A 21,916-nucleotide genomic window follows, 5' to 3' on the forward strand; every position below is an offset into this window, starting at 1 on the left:
TGTGTAATACAACCATACATATTTTCACATATTTTATACACACCGTGTCCCTGTAACTCAACTGGTAGAGCAAAGTGCAACCAACACCAGCGTCAAGGGTTGAACTCCAAAGGACCACACATACTTTATAAATTATAAATAAATATCTACACATACATGCACACACACACACACACACACACACACACACACACACGCACACGCACACAGTATACTGTAGATATACAGTGTGTGTATATATATCTCTTATCTGGGCCGTCATACCCTATACAGAGGGTGAATAACATACCCTATCTGTACTATAAGTCTCTTGGATAAAAGCCCCAGCCACATGAAAAGATGTAAATATACAGTCTCTGATGCCTCCATGGCGATTAGCAGCAGAGTACTGCTGTGTTATTATGGGATTGCCTGCACGTGTGGGGAGGGGACAGCGAGGACAGTGGAGCAGCTGGGTCCATTAGCTGTGTGGTGCTGGAGGTCGTCGGGGAGGGCGAGGGAACCTCTGTCACACAGGCCCGCCGAGGTGAGCTACAGCCTGGATAGGAGTCAAATAGCTCCATCAGCCAGCCCAGGGCTCTCCTTTAAAGAGACACTGCCAACAGCTGGAGCCCATAGTGCAACAATTATGATTTAGAAACCCTCGCTGAACCCAGGAGAGGGGAGAGAGTGGGAGAGGATGTAACGAGAAGGCACACAACAGACGAGAACGGATCGCAGTTTTGACGTTCCAAAAAGTCGGACAGAAGGGCGTTTAAGATGCTTAATGCCGACACGTATTTCCCTATTAAGCCCGCGTCTTACTGTGAACGCCACAGAGTGTGCCGCCGCGCCAGGGAAGCGGAGCGGAGTCGTCGTGTGAAAATGAAACCTTTTACAGTCTGGCAAGGAAGGTGTGAGGCACTTTGTCCGTGCGTTTGGCTCGGTGCCAGGGCCACAGAGAGCTGCGCTAAACTACAAACGGAAAATGTCACGCTTCCGCTTGGATCCTCTGGAGGAGGAGCAGACGCTGTCAAACAATCATTTATGTCGTATGTTAATAGGTGGGAACCATCAAACTTTGTGATATTTCATTGACTGACAGATGAATTACACCGACAGAAAGAGCCAACTTTAGGTGCTGTAAAAGTCTATGTGTATTTACTGTAATATGTAAATTCACCTTTTCTCTTGGTGCAAGCAAACCTTATTCACGGTTTTAGGAAGAGATGAATGAGAACTGAATACTAAAAACAATAATGGATGTTGGTATGTTGGCCTTCTCTTCTAAATGAACACTGTACTGATCTGCATCAGCAGAATATATCTGTAACTTGTCCTACAACATCACAGAACAGAACACTATGGTTAGTGCTATAAGAGGTTTGTCTCCTTGCTGTCATAAGAAGAACACGGAGCGACAGTCATCAAGTTACTCCTCACCTACAATGCTCCTCTTCTGTCCTGTCAGGCCTTGTGAGAGGGTTGAGGCGATCCAATTTTGTGTGTGTGTATGTGTGTGTTTGTTTGTGTGTGTATGTGTGTTTGTTTGTGTGTGTGTTTGTGCCTGGGCTTGTTTGTGTGTGTATGTGTGTTTGTTTGTGTGTGTGTTTGTGCCTGGGCTTGTATGTGTATCTGTGTATGTGTGTGTTTGTGCATGTGCGTGTGTGTGTGTGTGCCTATGCCTGTGTGTGCATATGTGCTTGTGTGTATGTGTGCATGTGCTTGTATGTGCGTGTATGTGCCTGACCCTGTGTGTGCATATATGCATGTGTATGTATGTGCTTGAGTATAAGTGTGTGTGTGTGTGTGTGGTGAGAAGGCTGGTGGAGACAGGAAAGAACAGCTTTCGCTCTCAGCCATTAGGCCAGCTGTTCTCATTAGCACCCCGGCTGTGGCCGGCAGGGGCATGATGGGTGTGTGTGTGTGTGTGTGTGTGTGTGTGTGTGTGTGTGTGTGTTTGTGTGTGTGCTTGTGTGTGCGGTGGGTGGGTGTGTGTGTGTGTGTGTGTATGTTTGTGTGTGTAAAAAACATTTTGGATTGCCTCTAGTCATGTTGAGAGTTAAAAGTATAAAGGTTACATTTGCCAGACAGAAATGTAAACGTTAATGGCGTGTTTGAAATGACCATCATAGAGCACGAAATGAAAAGCATCTTGGGAATGGAACGCTATCCATCAGTAGTGTATTACCATGGAAAATCTCTGATAACAGCCCGATATGTAAACTTAATTGAAACTGAAACTGAAACTGAAATTATGTTCCACCATTCATTTCAGTGGGATAAAGAGGGATGAAAAACAACGATAACAAAACAACGGCAGGCGGCATCGCAACCATTTTTACAAGAGCACTACACGAGATCAGGACGGACATGTCAGAGTTTAGAGTAATAAGGTCTCTTCTGACTTTGTTGTGAATTTAAGACTTTGAGGGTTTAGGTTTTAACTCATTGCTCATTCATTGTCTACAATATTTTCATTATTATATATTATTTATATATACAGTGTATTTATAATCTACATACACATTTGCTGATGTAGAACTTCTCAGAAACATTCAGTAGCTTTTGAATATATTTAATAACACATTAATATGATGATCTATGCTATAACTTGCCAAAGATATTGGATAGAACCTCCTTATTCTAAGGTCTTGATGTCATGGAAAATATCCAAAAATACGAGATATGATTGTCAGGAGACCTAGACGGCATTAAGCTGCAGGTGATGCTTGGTAGTTGTCACAGGCCATCATGACACTGCAGTGAAATCATCGGCTTGACCTCGGGGGACTGTTGACAGTAAAGTGAGACAGCGGTGTTCATTGATTCTGAAGAGGCCTGTCTCTCTGTAGCATATGAGGCCATATTGAATTTTACCTTGATCTCCTCCTCCTCCTTCTCCTTCTCTTTTACCCGTCTCTCGTGTGGAGGAAACTCGTAATTAGGAGTTTCACCTCACTGGGGGTGAAAGGGAGAGCCAACTAACCATGAAACAGAATGAATAAATGTTATGATATAAACCCACTTTGTTTCAGAGCTCCACCTTTAAACCTGGCATCAAGCATGATGTCCAAACTCACTATCTGAGTCTAAGCATTAGAGGGAATAACAAGAGGCAGGCATGTCATTAACTGTGTACCTATGTGGAAGTGCAGTGAACAACTAGAGATGCATTTCCGCAAGAAAATGCGAAGTGTGATGAATGCACAACATCGCTAACCCTTGCCCAGCAAATGACAGATTTTATAGCCATGACTCTTAATACTGCAATTATATCATCTGGAACACATGATCATACAGCACACACTAGGGTTTATGTCTATTCAAAATGAGTTGGCATAGGTGCAGTGTAAGCTGTAATCATTAACTTTCGTGCCCTAGTGGGTAGTTATAGTAGATATGAAATGACGTTGCCACTTTGAATTAACACGAGTATTGTAATTGAGTATCATCTCTGATTTGTGAAACTGTGTACAATTCTTAATGTGCCTTCGGGTTGATGTTATATTTGAAGTGATCACATTGGTAGCCGTCGGTAACACTGTACATTTCCTGAAAAACTATTTTTTCACTGGCATCAAATACCCCTTGTCAAAGCCTCCTGCCCACCCTAGCCAATCACTCTCCTCTTCCTGGTTACTCCCACTTGTCTCTTCCCATGGCAAAGCTAGCTCTAACCAGAGACACTAACCATGTGGATCTACAATCAGATTGGAGACACTAACCATGTGGATCTACAATCAGGTTGGAGACACTAACCATGTGGATCTACAATCAGGTTGGAGACACTAACCATGTGGATCTACCATGTGGATCTACAATCAGGTTGGAGACACTAACCATGTGGATCTACAATCAGGTTGGAGACACTAACCATGTGGATCTACAATCAGATTGGATACACTAACCATGTGGATCTACCATGTGGATCTACAATCAGGTTGGAGACACTAACCATGTGGATCTACAATCAGATTGGAGACACTAACCATGTGGATCTACAATCAGATTGGAGACACTAACCATGTGGATCTACAATCAGGTTGGAGACACTAACCATGTGGATCTACAATCAGGTTGGAGACACTAACCATGTGGATCTACAATCAGGTTGGAGACACTAACCATGTGGATCTACAATCAGGTTGGAGACACTAACCATGTGGATCAGGTTGGAGACACTAACCATGTGGATCTACCATGTGGATCTACAATCAGGTTGGAGACACTAACCATGTGGATCTACAATCAGGTTGGAGACACTAACCATGTGGATCTACAATCAGATTGGAGACACTAACCATGTGGATCTACAATAATGAAGGACTTCCTGAAGTACTTCTGGACTGTTACGTTTCTGTTGTGGAGCCCCACCGGCTGACATACAAAAACAGCCTGTCTCTCTCCTGTATCCCCAATAGAGGAGAAGGTCTTTGAAGAGTTGACATGTATGCTGAGTATACTTGCTTGTTTTGTACTGACATTAACAAAAGGACGACAGGGGTTACACTATGCAACCAGTTTTTGCAAGAGCACTACACGGGATCAGGACGGATGAGGAGCAGTGTCCACATTTCACCAGTGGCACCAAAATCAATCAATCTAAATCAAATCTAAATCAATCACCCTAACTATACTGCACGTTCTTAAATAAATGATCAGACTTCAGTGTAATACCAGCAATTATTGTTTAAAAATCATGGACCAAACTCTAATCCAGAATTACCTCCTCCGTCTCAAATCAGTCATCTTCCCTTCCATAGTCTGACAGCATCATGGTACTAAAAATGAGAAAACAGGATTGTTGAAATGCCATTCAGTTGAAGCAAATTGACACATGGTCTGCTCTGTGAGGTGAGTTGGTGGCTAGTAAAGATCTCTCAGTTCCACTTCCTCTTAAGTGCCTTTCCTGCCCCCCCCCCCCTTTAATGCACATGCCCCTCCCCTTTTTATGTACGAGCCCCTCCCCCTGTGTGTTTGTACCCCTCCCCTTTTTATGTATGTGTACCTCCCCCTTTTATGTTTGTGCCCCCCCCTCTTGAACGCCTGGTTATTATTCCTCAGTTTGTCCCTCAAGGGCCTCTGTAATGTGTGCTAAATAAAATTGATAAATTGACTTTTTTAACAACCAACCACAAGATGACCATGAATTTTTATCACTGGCTAGCTTTTGATTTGATTTGCCCTTTAAATAACTAGTCTATTCAGTTCGGTTTTGTCTTCCCTGGTTTGTTTGTTGCTGTGCCATGTCGAGTGTTAGATCGCCTGTGGAGGGGAGAGGGGCGGATCTAGGGGGAGAGCTGTGCTTTGACCGGCTGTTTTGTGGCTCTGATGGTCAGCCCACTCAGCCATCCGTGGACATTATGACATTTGAATAAATGGCAGTCAGTGCTATTTGCATGCTGCTTGTCTTGAGTTGAAACCCTCTCCCCCCTTTCCTTCCAGCCTAGAACAAGTAGTGAAGTATGTTTTCTATGTTTTGGGTAATATTCATAATTTCACATTTGTATGAACTGTATTTTTTTAGCAAGTGGCTTACTGTTCAGATAGGATGTACATTTTATTAGTGTATAATTTTGTGAGTCCTATCAATCACACATTAGCTACATTATCACTGTGTACACATCCTGGTCCATAAATATCTGTTTCATACCTAATCCGTCACCCTACTTTAAAACAGGACTTCTCTTTTTTTATTCAAAGGATAAGGACATAAATCTGAAAATCTTGTCTTTGCTTTGATGTAATATATATATGAAGATATATGAAGAATAGCTATGGATATGGCTCCCACTCCTGACAAATGGGTCAATTTACAAGTTCATTCTGTAAAATGTTGGGTACTTTAACATCCTTTAACATCAGCAGTTAACGCAGCATTAACAGTTTGTAAAGTCTGTATACCATCCAATAATTTGGCTGAAAAGTGTGGTTTCCTGTGACAGGTATGGCCAGTGTTGAGTCATAATAGATCAGCCAAGCAGATTTTCCCGTATGATCCTATGTAGATCAGTGGGACTTGTTGTCATGGCAACACCGGCAGATGGAGCGCCTAGCTACACCTCAGCAGAGTGGAGCGAGTGACGAGGGCCTCCGTGGAGAGGGGATACACTGGGCGGTGCGGCTTACGCAGTGCTCCCACCTACACACAATCACACACAAACTCATACACATACAAACAGGCACACACACACAAAAACACACATACATACACGCTCATACACACATGCACACACACACACACACACAATCGCACACAGACGCACATTCACAAACACACACACACTTGCTTGCTTGCTTGTAGTTGTCCATCGAGGCCGATGATGACGTCCACTTCTGACTCTCAACGGTGAGTTTTCTGGTGGCTGTATAGTCCTATCCTGGATCCACAGGTCTTGTCGCAGGTGGGACATGCGAATGTAGTAGTGGTGGTACTGGCAACCTTGGTTGTTTTTCTTGTATGCCTTCTTTCTTGCCTTTCCTGTCTCCTGGCTGTCCTGTCCTCCTCCAGTGCTTTGGTCCCGTCTTGGCACATCTGACGCCAGGTGTTACGGTCAGCAGCCAAGCCCTCCAGGTCCCCAGGCCTGATTTTGCACTTCTTTAGCGCTGTTTTGATCTGGTCTTTATAGCGCTTCTTCTGCCCTCCAGCAGAGCGTTGGCCTTGGGCGAGCTGGCCATACAGCACTTTGTAAGGCAGCCGATTGAGGGGCATCCTTATAACGTGCCCCAGCCATCGTAGCTGGTAGTGGGTGATGGTGGCCTCAATGCTCCTACAGCCTGCTCTCCTGAGGATCTCGGTGTGTGGCACTCGGTCACGCCAAGTGATTCCTAGCATTCGCTGGAGACAGCGGATGTGAAAATGCTCCAGGGACTTCACATGGCGGCTGTAAGTGACCCATGCTTCACAACTGTAGAGGAGGGTGGTGATGCAAACTGCTTGATACACAGAGATTTTTGTGTAGTGATATAAGTTCTTGTTTTGGAAGACCCGGCGCCTGAGTCTCCCAAAGGCAGCTGATGCTTGATTGATTCTGTTCTGGACCTCATTGTTGATGTTATTGTCCTCAGAGAGGATACTCCCCAGGTATTTGAATGATGGTACTACAGACAGATTCTTACCAGTGATGTTGAAGATGGGTGGCGTGGGTGGGATGTTGGTGCTCCACTGACAGACTACCTCTGTTTTGGTGATGTTGATGGTCAGCCCCATCCTGCTGTAAGCCTTCACAGCTGCATCCAGGACAGCCTGGAGGTCTTGTGGAGTGTGAGCCACAAGAGCGCAGTCATCTGCATACTGCAGCTCAAGGACCCTCTCTCTGTGCAGCTTGGTGGTTGCTTGCAGCCTCCTGATGTTAAAGAGGTTGCCATCTAGCCTATAGACCACTGTCACCCCGCTGTTGTCCTCAATTTCCTTATGGAGAAGCTGGGTGACGCATAGGAGGAAGATGTTAAAGAGCACTGGTGTTAGTACACACCCCTGCCTGACCCCTGTGCACACAGGGAAGGAGGCAGACTCTTGTCCTCCTATTGTCACCCTAGCATTCATACCATCATGGAACTGTCGGAGGATGTTGACAAACTTGCTAGGGCATCCAAACCGGAGCAGGATGTCCCACAGTAGGTCTCTCTGCACAGTGTCGAAGGCTTTGGAGAGGTCGACAAAAGCCATAAACAGGTCTTGATGTTGCTCCCTGCACTTTTCCTGAAGTTGCCGGGCTGTGAAGACCATGTCGACTGTACTCCTGTTCTTTCTAAAGCCACACTGTGATTCTGGGAGCAATGACTCTGTGATGTTGTTGAGTAGCCTCTGCAGCAACACCTTGGCCAGGACCTTACCAGCAACAGCAAGGAGGGATATACCCCTGTGGTTGCCACAGATGGTCTTGTCACCTTTGTTCTTATATATGGTGACAATTTTGGCATCCCTCCATTGCTGTGGGATGTTTTCATCAGCCCATACTTTAGTGATGTGTTGATGTAGCGCTCTTGTACAGAGGTAACCACCCTGTTTAAGCAGTTCCGCAGGGATATTGTCCATGCCAGGGGACTTGTTGTTCTTCAGAGAGCGGACGGCTGACAGAACCTCCAGGAAGGTCGGGGGTTGGTTAAGGATGTCAATCGGTGGAAGTTCAGGCAGTTGATCCAGGATGGTGTGGTCTGCTTCAGAGTCCTGATTAAGCAGGGTATTAAAATGTTCAGCCCACCTCTCCAGTACACTGCTCTGGTCTTTTAGGACTCTGAGCCCATCTGCGGTTTTAAGGGGAGTGATGCAGTGGTTTGTTGGGCCGTAGATAGATTTGACTGCATTGTAAAAGTTATGCATATCATTTCTATCAGCGAAAGACTGGATTTCCTGTGCCTTCTCTGTCCACCACTTGTTTTGCATTGACCGTAGGGTCTTTTGCACTTCACGCCTCGCCCTCTGCCATTGCTGCCTGGCGGTGCTCGATGAGGGGTTTTTCAGGGTTGCCTGGTGTGCTTTGTGCATGGCGTTCAATCACACACACACACACACACACACACACACACACACACTGTGTCTTTGGAGCTTTGGCAAAGTTATCAGCACACCCTAATAAGCCCTGTATCCCCCTTGTCTGTATTCTGGGATTGTTAAAAAGTATTAAAGTCTGTAAGGTAGATTGTGTATTCCATAAAGTTAAGTCAAGTATTCATTTTTATTTGTGTGTTATTTTCGTATAAACCATCTCATTTAGTTGTAGAGCACAGACGTAAACAGGCAATGAGTTTTATACGGGCCGCATAAGAGTGCTTAGGCAATCCAAATGACACATTATCGGCTGGGGAAGTGCCCAACGCGGGGCAGTTAGCCTTTGGAAGGAAATGCAATCTGGTGTTGGGCTGCAGTGTGCGCCCCCTGTGTTTTTGTGGCTGAGCGCCTGTCGAGGGAGACCCGGGAGAAAGATCCGCAGCGCATAGCAAACACTCTCCTCCGCTGGCGCCAGAGCCGCAGAATAGGACATGTGACGTCCTGACAAAGCCCTCTGCTCCACAGCTTTTGTCTTTGGAGCTCCTGGTTGTCTTCAAGCCCACCAGTGGAGTAGAGATTTAGAGACTTCAGGCTTTTGGTTGCATCACATGGTTGTTTGTGTATATAAGTATTTGTGTGTAGTTTCAGTAGATTTTGCATTTAATATTTAATATTTAATATTTACAAGCATGCTCTTGCATTGTAATGGTTTGGGGGTAAAGGCTTCTGGCGATGACTTTGTGCTCCGGTGCACAATTAGTGTGCCGTCAGTCTGCCACCACAAGTGTGTTCATTAGCTGAAGGGTATCTAGACAGCCCTGGGCTGGAGGGAGACATGACTTCACAGCTCAGTGTCCTCAATTCGACACCTTTCCTGGCGCTGTACCAGTTTGCCCCCCTTCCGCTCTCCTGCCGTGCCCCCTTTCCTCTCGGCCTGGCGCTGCCCCAGGTCTGCCCTGCTGCCGAGGCCTGTGCCTGTGCCGCGCCCGCGCCTGTGCCCGTGCCCGTGCCTGCTCGGGGCAGCAGCTCAAGCCGGGCTTAATTACACCAGTGTGGCAGCTGAGTGCCAGTCTGTACCCTGCCGATGTGTCGGTTTCGCAGGGAGGGCATCCTCTTCCTCACCTCACCTCACATCACCGTTCCTCTGCTAACTCATCCCACTCTGCTTCATCAGCACAACACTTTTACATGTAGACTGTGCTCAGAGACACACACACACACACAGACTTCAACACTTTTACATGTAGACTGTGCTCAGAGACACACACACACACACAGACTTCAACACTTTTGCATGTAGACTGTGCTCAGAGACACACACACACACACAGACTTCAACACTTTTGCATGTAGACTGTGCTCAGAGACACACACACACACACAGACTTCAACACTTTTGCATGTAGACTGTACTCAGAGACACACACACACACACACACACACACACACACAGACTTCAACACTTTTGCATGTAGACTGTGCTCAGAGACACACACACACACACAGACTTCAACACTTTTGCATGTAGACTGTGCTCAGAGACACACACACACACACACACAGAGACTTCAACACTTTTACATGTAGACTGTGCTCAGAGACACACACACACACACAGAGACTTCAACACTTTTGCATGTAGACTGTGCTCAGAGACACACACACACAGAGACTTCAACACTTTTACATGTAGACTGTGCTCAGAGACACACACACACACACAGAGACTTCAACACTTTTACATGTAGACTGTGCTCAGAGACACACACACACACACAGACTTCAACACTTTTACATGTAGACTGTGCTCAGAGACACACACACACACACAGAGACTTCAACACTTTTACATGTAGACTGTGCTCAGAGACACACACACACACACAGACTTCAACACTTTTACATGTAGACTGTGCTCAGAGACACACACACACACACAGAGACTTCAACACTTTTACATGTAGACTGTGCTCAGAGACACACACACACACACAGACTTCAACACTTTTACATGTAGACTGTGCTCAGAGACACACACACACACACACAGAGACTTCAACACTTTTACATGTAGACTGTGCTCAGAGACACACACACACACACACAGACTTCAACACTTTTACATGTAGACTGTGCTCAGAGACACACACACACACACAGAGACTTCAACACTTTTACATGTAGACTGTGCTCAGAGACACACACACACACACAGACTTCAACACTTTTGCATGTAGACTGTACTCAGAGACACACACACACACACAGACTTCAACACTTTTGCATGTAGACTGTGCTCAGAGACACACACACACACACAGACTTCAACACTTTTGCATGTAGACTGTACTCAGAGACACACACACACACACAGACTTCAACACTTTTGCATGTAGACTGTGCTCAGAGACACACACACACACACAGACTTCAACACTTTTACATGTAGACTGTGCTCAGACACACACACACACACAGAGACTTCAACACTTTTACATGTAGACTGTGCTCAGAGACACACACACACACACAGACTTCAACACTTTTGCATGTAGACTGTACTCAGAGACACACACACACACACACAGACTTCAACACTTTTGCATGTAGACTGTGCTCAGAGACACACACACACACACAGACTTCAACACTTTTGCATGTAGACTGTACTCAGAGACACACACACACACACACACACACACACACACAGACTTCAACACTTTTGCATGTAGACTGTGCTCAGAGACACACACACACACACAGACTTCAACACTTTTACATGTAGACTGTACTCAGAGACACACACACACACACAGACTTCAACACTTTTACATGTAGACTGTGCTCAGATACACACACACACACACAAATAATCCCTTTAACACACACACTTACAGACTTCTTCCATCACATACATATATGCAGATACACACCTATGCAAACTTATTCCATCTCTTATATACAGTGAAATATGTGCATATATAGAAATCATACATACCTGGGTAAACATGCATGCAGACTTCTTCCATCGCTTCCATACATGTATACAGATAAAGATATATATAGATAGATAGATAGAGAGAGAGAGAGAGAGAGAGAGATACCATACAGGTATGAACTAATAGAACGTCTATGTTTTTTTTATGTTTAGCCTGGTGAGTAGCATCCTATGTCTGTGTGCTCCGTTGAAGAGCAGCCCCCTCAGTCTGTCTCTGGCAGACAGCACGAAGGCTTAGACACAGCGTCACTCTCCATCGGTGGACACTCACATCACTGAGTCATTCCTGCAGAAAAGGAGGCCCCTCTTCAAATGATGGGTGGTTATTACAATGTACTGAAGTAAGTTATGAATAGACCTACTAAATGTAACCCTGAGCCTCATCTTAACCAAACACATCCTGTTCCCTTTGTTAATATAATTATTTAGTTTATTAAGTATTAATTACATTTATGAAGTACATTTAGGACATAAGTACACATACTGCAGAGAAGGGAATACAATTTTAAGACACCTAGGAGTTGAAGAGTGAGGAATGAAAAGACTAGTTCCACAGCGTAAAGCTTTCCTGTGTTCACAGCCAACTTTAAGATGGGGTTGTGCTGTCCTTGTTTGCTGAGCCACCTGCAGAAGAGGCGAGGCTGAAGGAACTACATACGTATATCTGGCTGCTTTGATATGAATTGTTAATAGAGCACGCTCCGAGGGTTTACAGGGATGACTGTTTTGTGTGAATGAGATGGAGGATGGAGTCGTGGCTAATCATTAAACAAAAGCTCCCTAAAGCAGGAGAGGGGATGTGGCCTATCTCTCCGGAGATGGATCTTGGAATACTTTGGCGCTCGTCTTGCCAAATGAAATTGTTGTGCAAGGGCAGACAATGAGATTAATTAGAAGTCTGTTTCAGACAACAGAGATTAGCTGACATGGGCTCGAGGGGCTTTCTCTCTCTCTTCTCACTCAGCGGGTCTAGCTATGCCTAAACCTTCTCTCGGGCAAATTATAGCACAGTGAGCCGTCCGTGTGCAACAACCTTTAGTGTGGGGCAAATTATAGCCCCACTGCTGCAGAGTTGCCATAATCTGGGCAGTGGTGGTATCCTACATCCTGTGATCCTAAGCCCAGGAGTGCGATTGGACATGAGGGTCTTGTACCTGTCTTTGCACCTCTGTTTTGTGAATGTGACTGTTTCTGCCCCAGACACTGCACTGGATTGGGCCCTGATTTGGCTCAATGCACCACCAGCCACAGCAGTGTTCTCCACTCAGCTGCGGTCGGTACCCTGAGCTTGATACGTTCTCCACTTAGCTGCTGGCCGTACCCTGAGCTTGATACGTTCTCCACTTAGCTGCTGGCCGTACCCTGAGCTTGATATGTTCTCCCCTCAGCTGCTGTCGGTACCCTGAGCTTTATACGTTCTCCACTCAGCTGCTGTCGGTACCCTGAGCTTAATACGTTCTCCACTTAGCTGCTGGCCGTACCCTGAGCTTGATACGTTCTCCACTTAGCTGCTGGCCGTACCCTGAGCTTGATATGTTCTCCCCTCAGCTGCTGTCGGTACCCTGAGCTTGATACGTTCTCCACTCAGCTGCTGTCGGTACCCTGAGCTTGATACGTTCATATTTATTCATTTGGCAGATGCTTTTATCCAAAGCTGCTTACAGTGATAATGTATTACAATGTAATTCTTAAAATACTAACAATAATGATAATAATAATTAATAATAATAATAATAATAGTAATACTGCTGTTTATATTTTTTTTGTTGAGGTGTGTGTGTGTTTGTGTGTGTGTGTGTGTTTGGGGGGGGGGGGGGGGGTTATATCCATTGAATAAGAAGGTGATCTTAGTGATTTTTTATGCTGAAATAGAATAGTAGGCTTCTTGTCTGAGCCACGGCAGCAGATGTGTGGTGTGAGGGCTTCTGTGGGGAGGGATTTGAGGGCAGTAACACTGCCTTGACCTGGTGGAGCCCTGCACACAGCCAGGTGTCCTTGACCCGCCACGGTGTTATTTGGCTTACCTGAACACCCTGTGACTTGCTCCTAACCTAGCAGCCGCTCACCACCTCCTCCTTGGGTATTTTCTCTCTCTCTCTCTCTCTCTCTCTCTCTCTCTCTCTCCATCTCTCTCTTTCTCTCTTTCCCTTCTCTCTCTCCCCTCTCTTTCTCTCTCCCCTTCTCTCTCTCACTCTCTCTCCCTCCCTCTCTTTCTCTCTCTCCCTCTCTCTCCGCTGCTCTCAGCTTGAAAGAATGGGGAAGTGGAAGGGGTTTCTATAGCAACAAAGAGCCCGGAGGGAAGCCAGGTAGGGATAATGTGCAGAGGCTGAGACTTGGCTGGTACACTTATAGAAATGGTGAGCAACAAGGACGAGAAGAGAAGAGAGCAGAGCACATTGCGAAGACAGATGTCATTATTTCAGGGAGTAACACCCCTCTAATTCTGATCTTTTTCCATGTAATAGTGCACTGCCAGTCCTTATTAGGATTGTTAATGAACAAAGCCATTGTGGTGTTTCAAAGTAGGACAGACGCACACATTGATAGTCACCTCTCAATGTGCTATCAAAGATGTGAATGTCATATAGATGCCATCCCTCACCTCTCCCATGTACGAGACAAGGAGGCACTTAGAGCAGATAACGTCAGTGTAGCCGTTACATCTTTGACGCTTTTTCATGCGACAAGCAAAGCTGGCAGCTCACTTATTCACACTTTTGACACAGCTGTCAATTTCCACCCGCTTTCTTTACAGAAGTGTGTGTGTGTGTGTGTGGGGGGGGGGGGGGGGGGGGGGGTGTATGTGTGTGTGCATACACGTAGGACATGTGCTGTGCGCATCAAAAAATAAATACTTGAAAATAAATTAACAATCTACCACTTTTCAGACTACTACACTATTAAACGAATATAGGCGGTACTCTTTATATTTCATCGAAAAAATAAACATGAAGGATCGTAGTGCCCCCACCTCTCTCCCTGGGGTTTGATTTGATTGCGCCTGACAACATTAATGGTGACGATATGAAGGCTCCTAGTGATAATATGAAGGCTCATAGTGATGATATGAAGGCTATGGGCTACAATTTACCAAAGACATGGTGCCAAAACGCTGGATGATGCTCTTGCATCTCCTGAGCATATGCTTGAACGTGTTAAATACTGGAATAAATGTTAAAAAGTTAAAGGTCTTATAGGCTACATTTAATGTAACATGCCTAGCCTATGGGACAAAACACAAATTCTAGCCAGCATTTAAAATAACACTATGCAACAATTTTACCACTTTTTGGGGTATGTTTTATAGGGAACCAGTTATGGTATCATTTTGATGGTCATAGTCATGTGAAAGACAGATAAACACACCCACCGTTCCCACTAGCCATCCAGGCTGTGCACTGTGTAAGAAAAGCTTTCACAGCACAACGTCACCAACAATAGCGCTAAAAGATGCCAGTTAGCAGCTATCAAGCTTATATTAGCGCTCACTGGGCTGTGTCAGTCTTAAAGAACCCCTCCAGCGAAAATCAAGTTTTTAGACCTTGGAACTGCAGTGTACCAATGTCCGAAAAACACAGAATGAGACATCCTGGGTTTCATACATCACCATCCTAAGGGACCAATCCAGTCAAGTTGCGGGATCAGCTATAGCAACGCAGTCTCTCTCCTAGCTTAGGAGTTCTCGCTCTCAGCAGCTTTGTGAATAGGATTTACAGGAAAACTTTTAGTTAGAAACTTTAAGTGTGTGTGTGTGTGTGTGTGTGTGTGTGTGTGTGTGTGTGTGTGTGTAGGTATCTGTGTGTGTGGGAGCCTCAGGGAAGTTTTAAACAGCAGTGGGAGAATTGTGGAAGACAGCACATAGGGGCTGGTAGCCGACGGCTGGAACAGTCTCCTGCTATCCCTGACTTCATGGCAGCAAACTCTGTAACATTTGGCCCTGATGTGGGCCTGATCTGAGCCGGGGTTAGTTTAAGAGTCTGAGTTTGTTTAACCGGAATGAAAAAAATGTCTGCCAATGAGATGAAAAGCAGCCAAAAGAAGTGACCTTTCTGAGAATGGCATGCTGGCCTCTGATTGGTTCCTGAGGAGCTGCCATACAATGTAAAAAGAGGAAAGGTGTTCTTTCAGGTTACATATGACCAACTGTTTCTCACTACTTGATACAGCACTTGGGTGATTTTTTTCGTGGATCCTAGGAGGCTAGAAAAAAAGCATTTTGGGTGAACAATCGGCATCTAACTCTGCCGCAATTTTTCTTTTTCTTTCACCCTCATGTCATGTTCAAGTCTTGTTCACACACACACTCTCTCTCTCACACACACACACACACACACACACGTGCAGCGTCCTAGCTTAGGGAGGCCCAACTGGTGTGACTGACGATTGATTTAATTGATCATTCAAGGGCAGTGCTACTCTCCATGCTGTCTGGCATGATCATAATGAATGGCTGTATTAAAGCGTCCGGGCTGGAACTCTGCAGGTGCAGTGGAAGGATCTTCTCTGGTGGCTGTATTTAAGACCAACCATCGACAGTTCTGCACCAGTGTTAATTAGAGGGGATTTCAGAGGATCCGCAGCCCTAGACAAATGTGGACGCACACAAATTGACTTCTCCTTCCCCCAAGGTGAGGGGCTAAAATGCTGAGACAAGGGCCAGCGAAAAAATAATCACATTCATTTATTCACACACACACGGAGAAATGCTGACGGGCCAATTCAACGCAGAGGACAACATTTTTGGACTTCGAAAGGAGAGGTAAACAAACACACACACACAGACTGAGTTTTTCTTTCTGTACATTTCTGGGCATTCCTACGGTTTCATTTAAATGCTTCAGAGTTCCTGATACAGGACAGGTAGTTTTATATTAAAAGAAAATTCTGTAGGATATTGAGAGAAGAGAATTCACTCAATGTTTTAAAACTGATTTTGACATTTTCTAAGTTCTTTAAAAGTCAAGTTTTAATCATTTGTTTGTGAAAACTAAGACTTGGTTATACTCCCGGTTGCTGTGGGTAATGTGTGCACTCTAGTCCTATTGCCTGTAAAGCTTTTAAATGAGTCTGTGATTCTGGTGAAAGGTTGTTGATATTTGAGCTCAACAGCCAATCAGATTACAACGTGCTGATTGATTGCTTATTGCACCATGAGTTTGAGTCACCATGTTTGTTTGGGTGGGTGCTTGGGTGACTGTGCTTCTCAGAAACCTCAATGTTTCTCCCTCAGTATCACACGTGAGAATTTTTTTTATCTTAGGCCAGAATTACATCTCATTATGGCAAATTAATTGAATTGGACAGCTGTGTTGTTTTTCAAGGACCATGACAAATCTTTGTATTTAAACACATATTCTGCTTGTGTCATTCCGTTAGACCCATTGAACCCAAGGCCCTTTGAACCCTGGTGATAGAAGCGGCAGGGAGCTAATAGATATGTGGATGAGTTGCTCTGAAATATTACGTTAGACCTTGACAATTAGCTCTAAACTCTAGTTAGCGGTTAGAGCTATCAAAATGACCATGCATTTTAGCGCCTGTTTTCGTCTTATTCGTTTATGTTTGTTTCGTCCCTTAATGTAATACCATGGTCTGATATGTTGCTGCGTACAAATGCTCTTAGCTGTAATCTGACTTAATTACCCAAATTTGAACCTGATGCTTCTGAGCTATTACTCATTTTCAGCCCCAGGTGATCAAGGCAATCACATCTTGTGCTGCGTGTATTATTCTTTTAGATCACTGCATCACAGGCAGGCGCTGCTTTCTGCTTTCTACATTTTTTGTGCCCCATGTCAGTGAATGTGCATCATATAGTCGTGGTTTCTTATAGATTAATAGTTGCAGTGAAATATTGGAAAATAAAGTGATACAGTGTATTGGTTAACTAAAGCTTTATATGTGATCACATGCTACATTTTAGTTTGCTGAACTGGATCATGTGGATCAATCTACCGTTTGAGGTGGTATTCCCAAGTTGATTTCCCCGGCGTGAGTAAATTACTCTCATTTTGTAACACAGTCAATTAACTCTGTTGTTTCCATTGAAGGGAAAATCAAAGATAATTTACAGCTCTTGCTTCATAAATGTGGCCAATGGCTATTTCTAGCTGTTGAGTTCAATCTATTTCACTTCAAGTATATCAAATGTGATAATGTGTGATGACATGTTCAAGCATGCAACATAGGGTACATACCAACTATACCAGTACACACACCAAGAATGATTCAAAATAATATCAGTTCATCGCTTTTGTGTTATATATATACTTGTATATATACGTATATATATATTTTGCGTTTATTGTAATCCACCTACGCATCCGTGTTCAAGCTGCCTGTTATGTCCCTGGTGAGTTCTGTCTCAGATGCTTCCCAAAGCGTTGTCTCCGTCTCCCGCCCCTTTCGTCATTAGTGACACTGTTCCTGACAGGAAACCGCACCGCGCCGCACCGTGAGCAGGTCCATTTCTTGGACGCTTCAAAGCGTCCTGTTCAATTAGCCGGCTTGACAGCAGCGGTGGCTGTGCGGCTGGCTTCACAGACCCTTCTAGCTGGGTCTCTGAGCACGGCAACACCCAGGCCATTTATAATTATTACTTACATAAATATTTGATATAGTGTTGGAATGGGTGCTGGTAAGATATCACTGCCACTGGGAAACGCTTTTAGTTTAGCCTCCAGCTTCACTCCACTGCTTATGGGAAGTACTGTGGCCAAAAATACGGCTGATATCCAGGTCAGTGACAATGCAGGTGTATATATCTTCAGGATAGGCATGGAACTCCTCCAAGACCATGGAGTAAGTCTGTTCAGAAAAACTGACCTGTCGAGACCACCCTGGAACCTTTCAAATGCACACCCGTGCTTAAAGCTGCCATGCGTAGCTCTAGTTGTTGGGAAGCAAATAACAGCAATGCTTTGTGGCCTATACCAGACCTGGTATTCTGAGGGTACGGTAATTATGGTTTTGGTCTTGCTACATTCCTGTGCATTCTGTTCATATTGTTTGTCTACCTGTTTAGTTTCCGGCCTGTTACTGCATTTGTTTACATTCCTCTGGCTTTGCAAAAATGTAAACATTTGTATAAAACACCTGAAACAAAGGAAATCGAGAAAAAGAAAGGAAGTTGCTTCATCGTTTCTTCAGCACTACATCATTACGGTAGCTCAAGTGGCATTGGATTCATTTTTACTGCATATTGCCCCACTAGGCAAGTCCCAGTTTTCACCACACCACATACACCTCAAACACCTGCTCACCAGACTTATTGTCATCTCAGTCTTTCTCTTTACTGGGAAATGCTACGCATTGTTCCTTAAGGAATAACGTGGCAGACGGACCTCAAGTTGAGTTCTAGCGTTTCGTTGTCCTCATTTCGTGCAAAGACCAAATGATGGAGCCAGGCCTGCAGGATCCCTCCTTCCTTGTTCTGGTGAGGCGACTCATAGCAGTGCACTCATGCATAACAGTGGCCTTTATGAGAGGACTTTTTTTTTTGCATCGCGCCAAAATTGGCTTTATATCTGTTAAATTTAAATTTACTGAGGTGAAATTAACACTCAAGTAACACAGTGAGAAATGTGCTCTGCATGTTGGTAAATGGGAATCCTCAGAGGTGACAGTCACCATTTTGCTTAATTTTAGCTTGATATGGCATCCAGAATGATTTATTCCGACCTGAAAAACATTTGCATTACATAATAAGTTCAGTGCCATTGCAAGATGCCTGAAAAGCCCACTGCACCAAGGTTACAGTGTTGGTGATGTGATGGCATTAAGTTAAGACATTTACCTTCTCTGTTGTAAATCCAGGTTAATACTGAAAACATGTCCGGCAAACAGTGAATATCAATGAACTGGCACTCGTCCAGCTGGACATGGGGCTTCTGCTGCCTGTGTTCTGTTATTATCCTAATTATGTCATTAGCACAGCACCCAGTGATTACACTTGACAGTCTTGCGCCATTATCTGTTCAAAGTTATTGTAGGCATATTCAATATAACTTGGCTTTTTAGAAATACATTTGAAAGACAATATTTAATACCTCAGCCAGAAGAACAAACCTCTGATGTAAAGATAACTGGGTTTAACAACATGTTGTTCTTCACTTGACTTATTTTGCTAACCTCTGCTAGACAATGAGTTGAGTAAAATGTTAGGAAAGCAGTCTCTTTGGAAGTTTATATTTGTTTATACAGAATTAATACGCCCTTAATACGTTTCTTTCTCAACCATATATATATATATTTTTTTTTTAAGTTGAGCGTGTGTGTGTATAATAATATTTATTTGCATCTGACAAAAAAGTGGAACGCATATATAATATATACATATTCTTCATATTCATGTTCTAAGTATTGTGTCTGAAACAAGCAAAAGAGGGATGTGCTCTAGCCTTGGTGAAAGCTGATTGGATCTGAACTTGCCATTAATAATGTGGGTAGTGCTGGATTCTGAATCCGAGATTCTGAATAATTCACTATTTCCAACACAGTTGTAACTTGGCCTATAAATTGGCTTTCATTGGCTATTTGGTTGTTTATGACCAAATGGCATATACAAGGCTATAAATGTAATCTAAGCAATGAAATGTCATTTGGCTTTTGACTTAATGAAATATTACGAAATACACAGTAAACATAAGGACACAATGAAGACTTAAGCACAGTGATGATTTTATTACAAGGCACCTGATGAGAGTTTTTGAATGCTCAAGCACCTAACTTTAACGTTTACGCTCTCAGTATCTACAATAGGTGTATCTTGAGTTTCATCTAAAGACCTGCCATCTGTAGTAAGTAGTTGGCTATACTCCACACTAAACATATTTCGAGAGATATTGTACACAGGTTGGGTTGTTGTGATGACATTTCCAAATGCCTTTGTTGTCTCCTTGCCAGCCACCCCATTGGATTTTAGGCTGCTTCTGTTTTCATTCTACTCCCAGCTGCCCCGGCGCTTCAAGAGTTAGACAGAAGAGGGAGAAAAGTATTCTGCAATCAATTTTCTCGTAAAATCACCGTGGATACTCTTTAAACGCGGCGTGGTGCCAACATTTATTCACTCAAATTGACCGCATATGTTGTTCCAAGACGCGATACCATTGCATCATAACATGTCAGGTTCGGCTGATAACATTCCATGCTGTTAAATCAAGGTGCTCTTGTCAGGTGCGCAGGACATGGCATTTGACATGTCATTTTGAATTGGTTGTTTCACTCCCATCTTTGGTGCTGTGCGTTAGCCAAGTCCTGCTACAAATCACTGTGGTAATTTTTGTTTATTTTACGTGTTAGGTGTGGTATGAATGGCCAAGGCTCCGTCAGAGTCCAAGCAGGCTATCAATGTGCGAGGTTGAGCACTCACCCTCCTCCGCACACTCTCACGCACTGAAACCACTCCTCTCGCTGTCTGTCTCCATCCTATCTTCCACCTCCCACCGCAACCATTTCAGTGCCATAGACGCGCGTTGCATCCGTGAGACTGGCTCGACTTGCATTGCTCTACACCTTCATGACGCGGGACACTGGCAGGGACGTAAATTCCTCGGGAAACACGGTTCCTCCGCTTAGCAGGCATTGATGGATAATGCTTTATTGAAGTGTACGGTTTTCACCGGATCGTTCTGATTGTGTACTGGACATTTACGCCGTATGAAGAAACCACCCTCTGCCTAGTCTCACATCACGAACTTGCACTTCAAAAAATATGGAGAGACATGGAATGGTTTATCTTCATAAAAGCCGAGATATAGACATCACCTTCCGCCGCAACTCAAATTGTTTACCCATCTCTTGTGACTAGCACAATATCAAATATTTGCGATCGTTTGGACAGTATGTGGGCATGTTACATTCCTTTGAAGGAGACTCGTGTATCAGTTTCTGTTGGAAGCACACCCACCATAGTGTGATGCTCCTCGAATTATCTTGGCTCAACCCGCAGCTTCAGAACCGGCGGCCCACTTTTGGATTTACAATTGGATTCAATTTATTTGCTTGAAAGGCGTTCCCCGATGGACAATTATTCAGCTATTCCATGTGAGTAGTCGGCTATTGTGTTTATTTGCTCCATTGAGCAACAGTGATTCGTTTGTGATATCAGAACGCGGAAGAACGATTTAATTAGGCACAAATCATGGATAGTCTATCTTCAAATGACATTGCATTGACTTCACAGAGATAGGGATATCGTAGAGTTCTTGAATGATCACGGTCCTCTGCATTGCGATAACTGCCCACACAGAGAACAGCGATCGCTAACCTGTATGTAGGGATACACAGATAACTGCGGTGAAGTTAGAATAATTTGGGGGATTGGGCAGACATTCACCTCAGGTGATTTCACAAATATAATTTGTTATTCAGCTAATGTAATAGTAATGACATAGGGAAATATATACTTATCCAGTTAATGATCCTGGCATCCCTCCCCCTTGTCC

The 21,916-nt window shown here is 44.2% G+C and overlaps 1 protein-coding gene and 1 pseudogene across 11 annotated transcripts in view; both read left to right on the forward strand.

Moving 5' to 3' along the window:
- Window positions 1-21,916, forward strand: part of lrrc7 (leucine rich repeat containing 7) — a 132,578-nt gene that overhangs the window by 24,505 nt on the left and 86,157 nt on the right. The window lies entirely within an intron of this gene.
- Window positions 9,309-21,916, forward strand: part of LOC116222024 — a 37,351-nt pseudogene continuing 24,743 nt past the window's right edge.

Source organism: Clupea harengus, chromosome 10 (genome assembly GCF_900700415.2).
Source record: "Clupea harengus chromosome 10, Ch_v2.0.2, whole genome shotgun sequence".
Lineage (NCBI taxonomy): Eukaryota > Metazoa > Chordata > Actinopteri > Clupeiformes > Clupeidae > Clupea > Clupea harengus.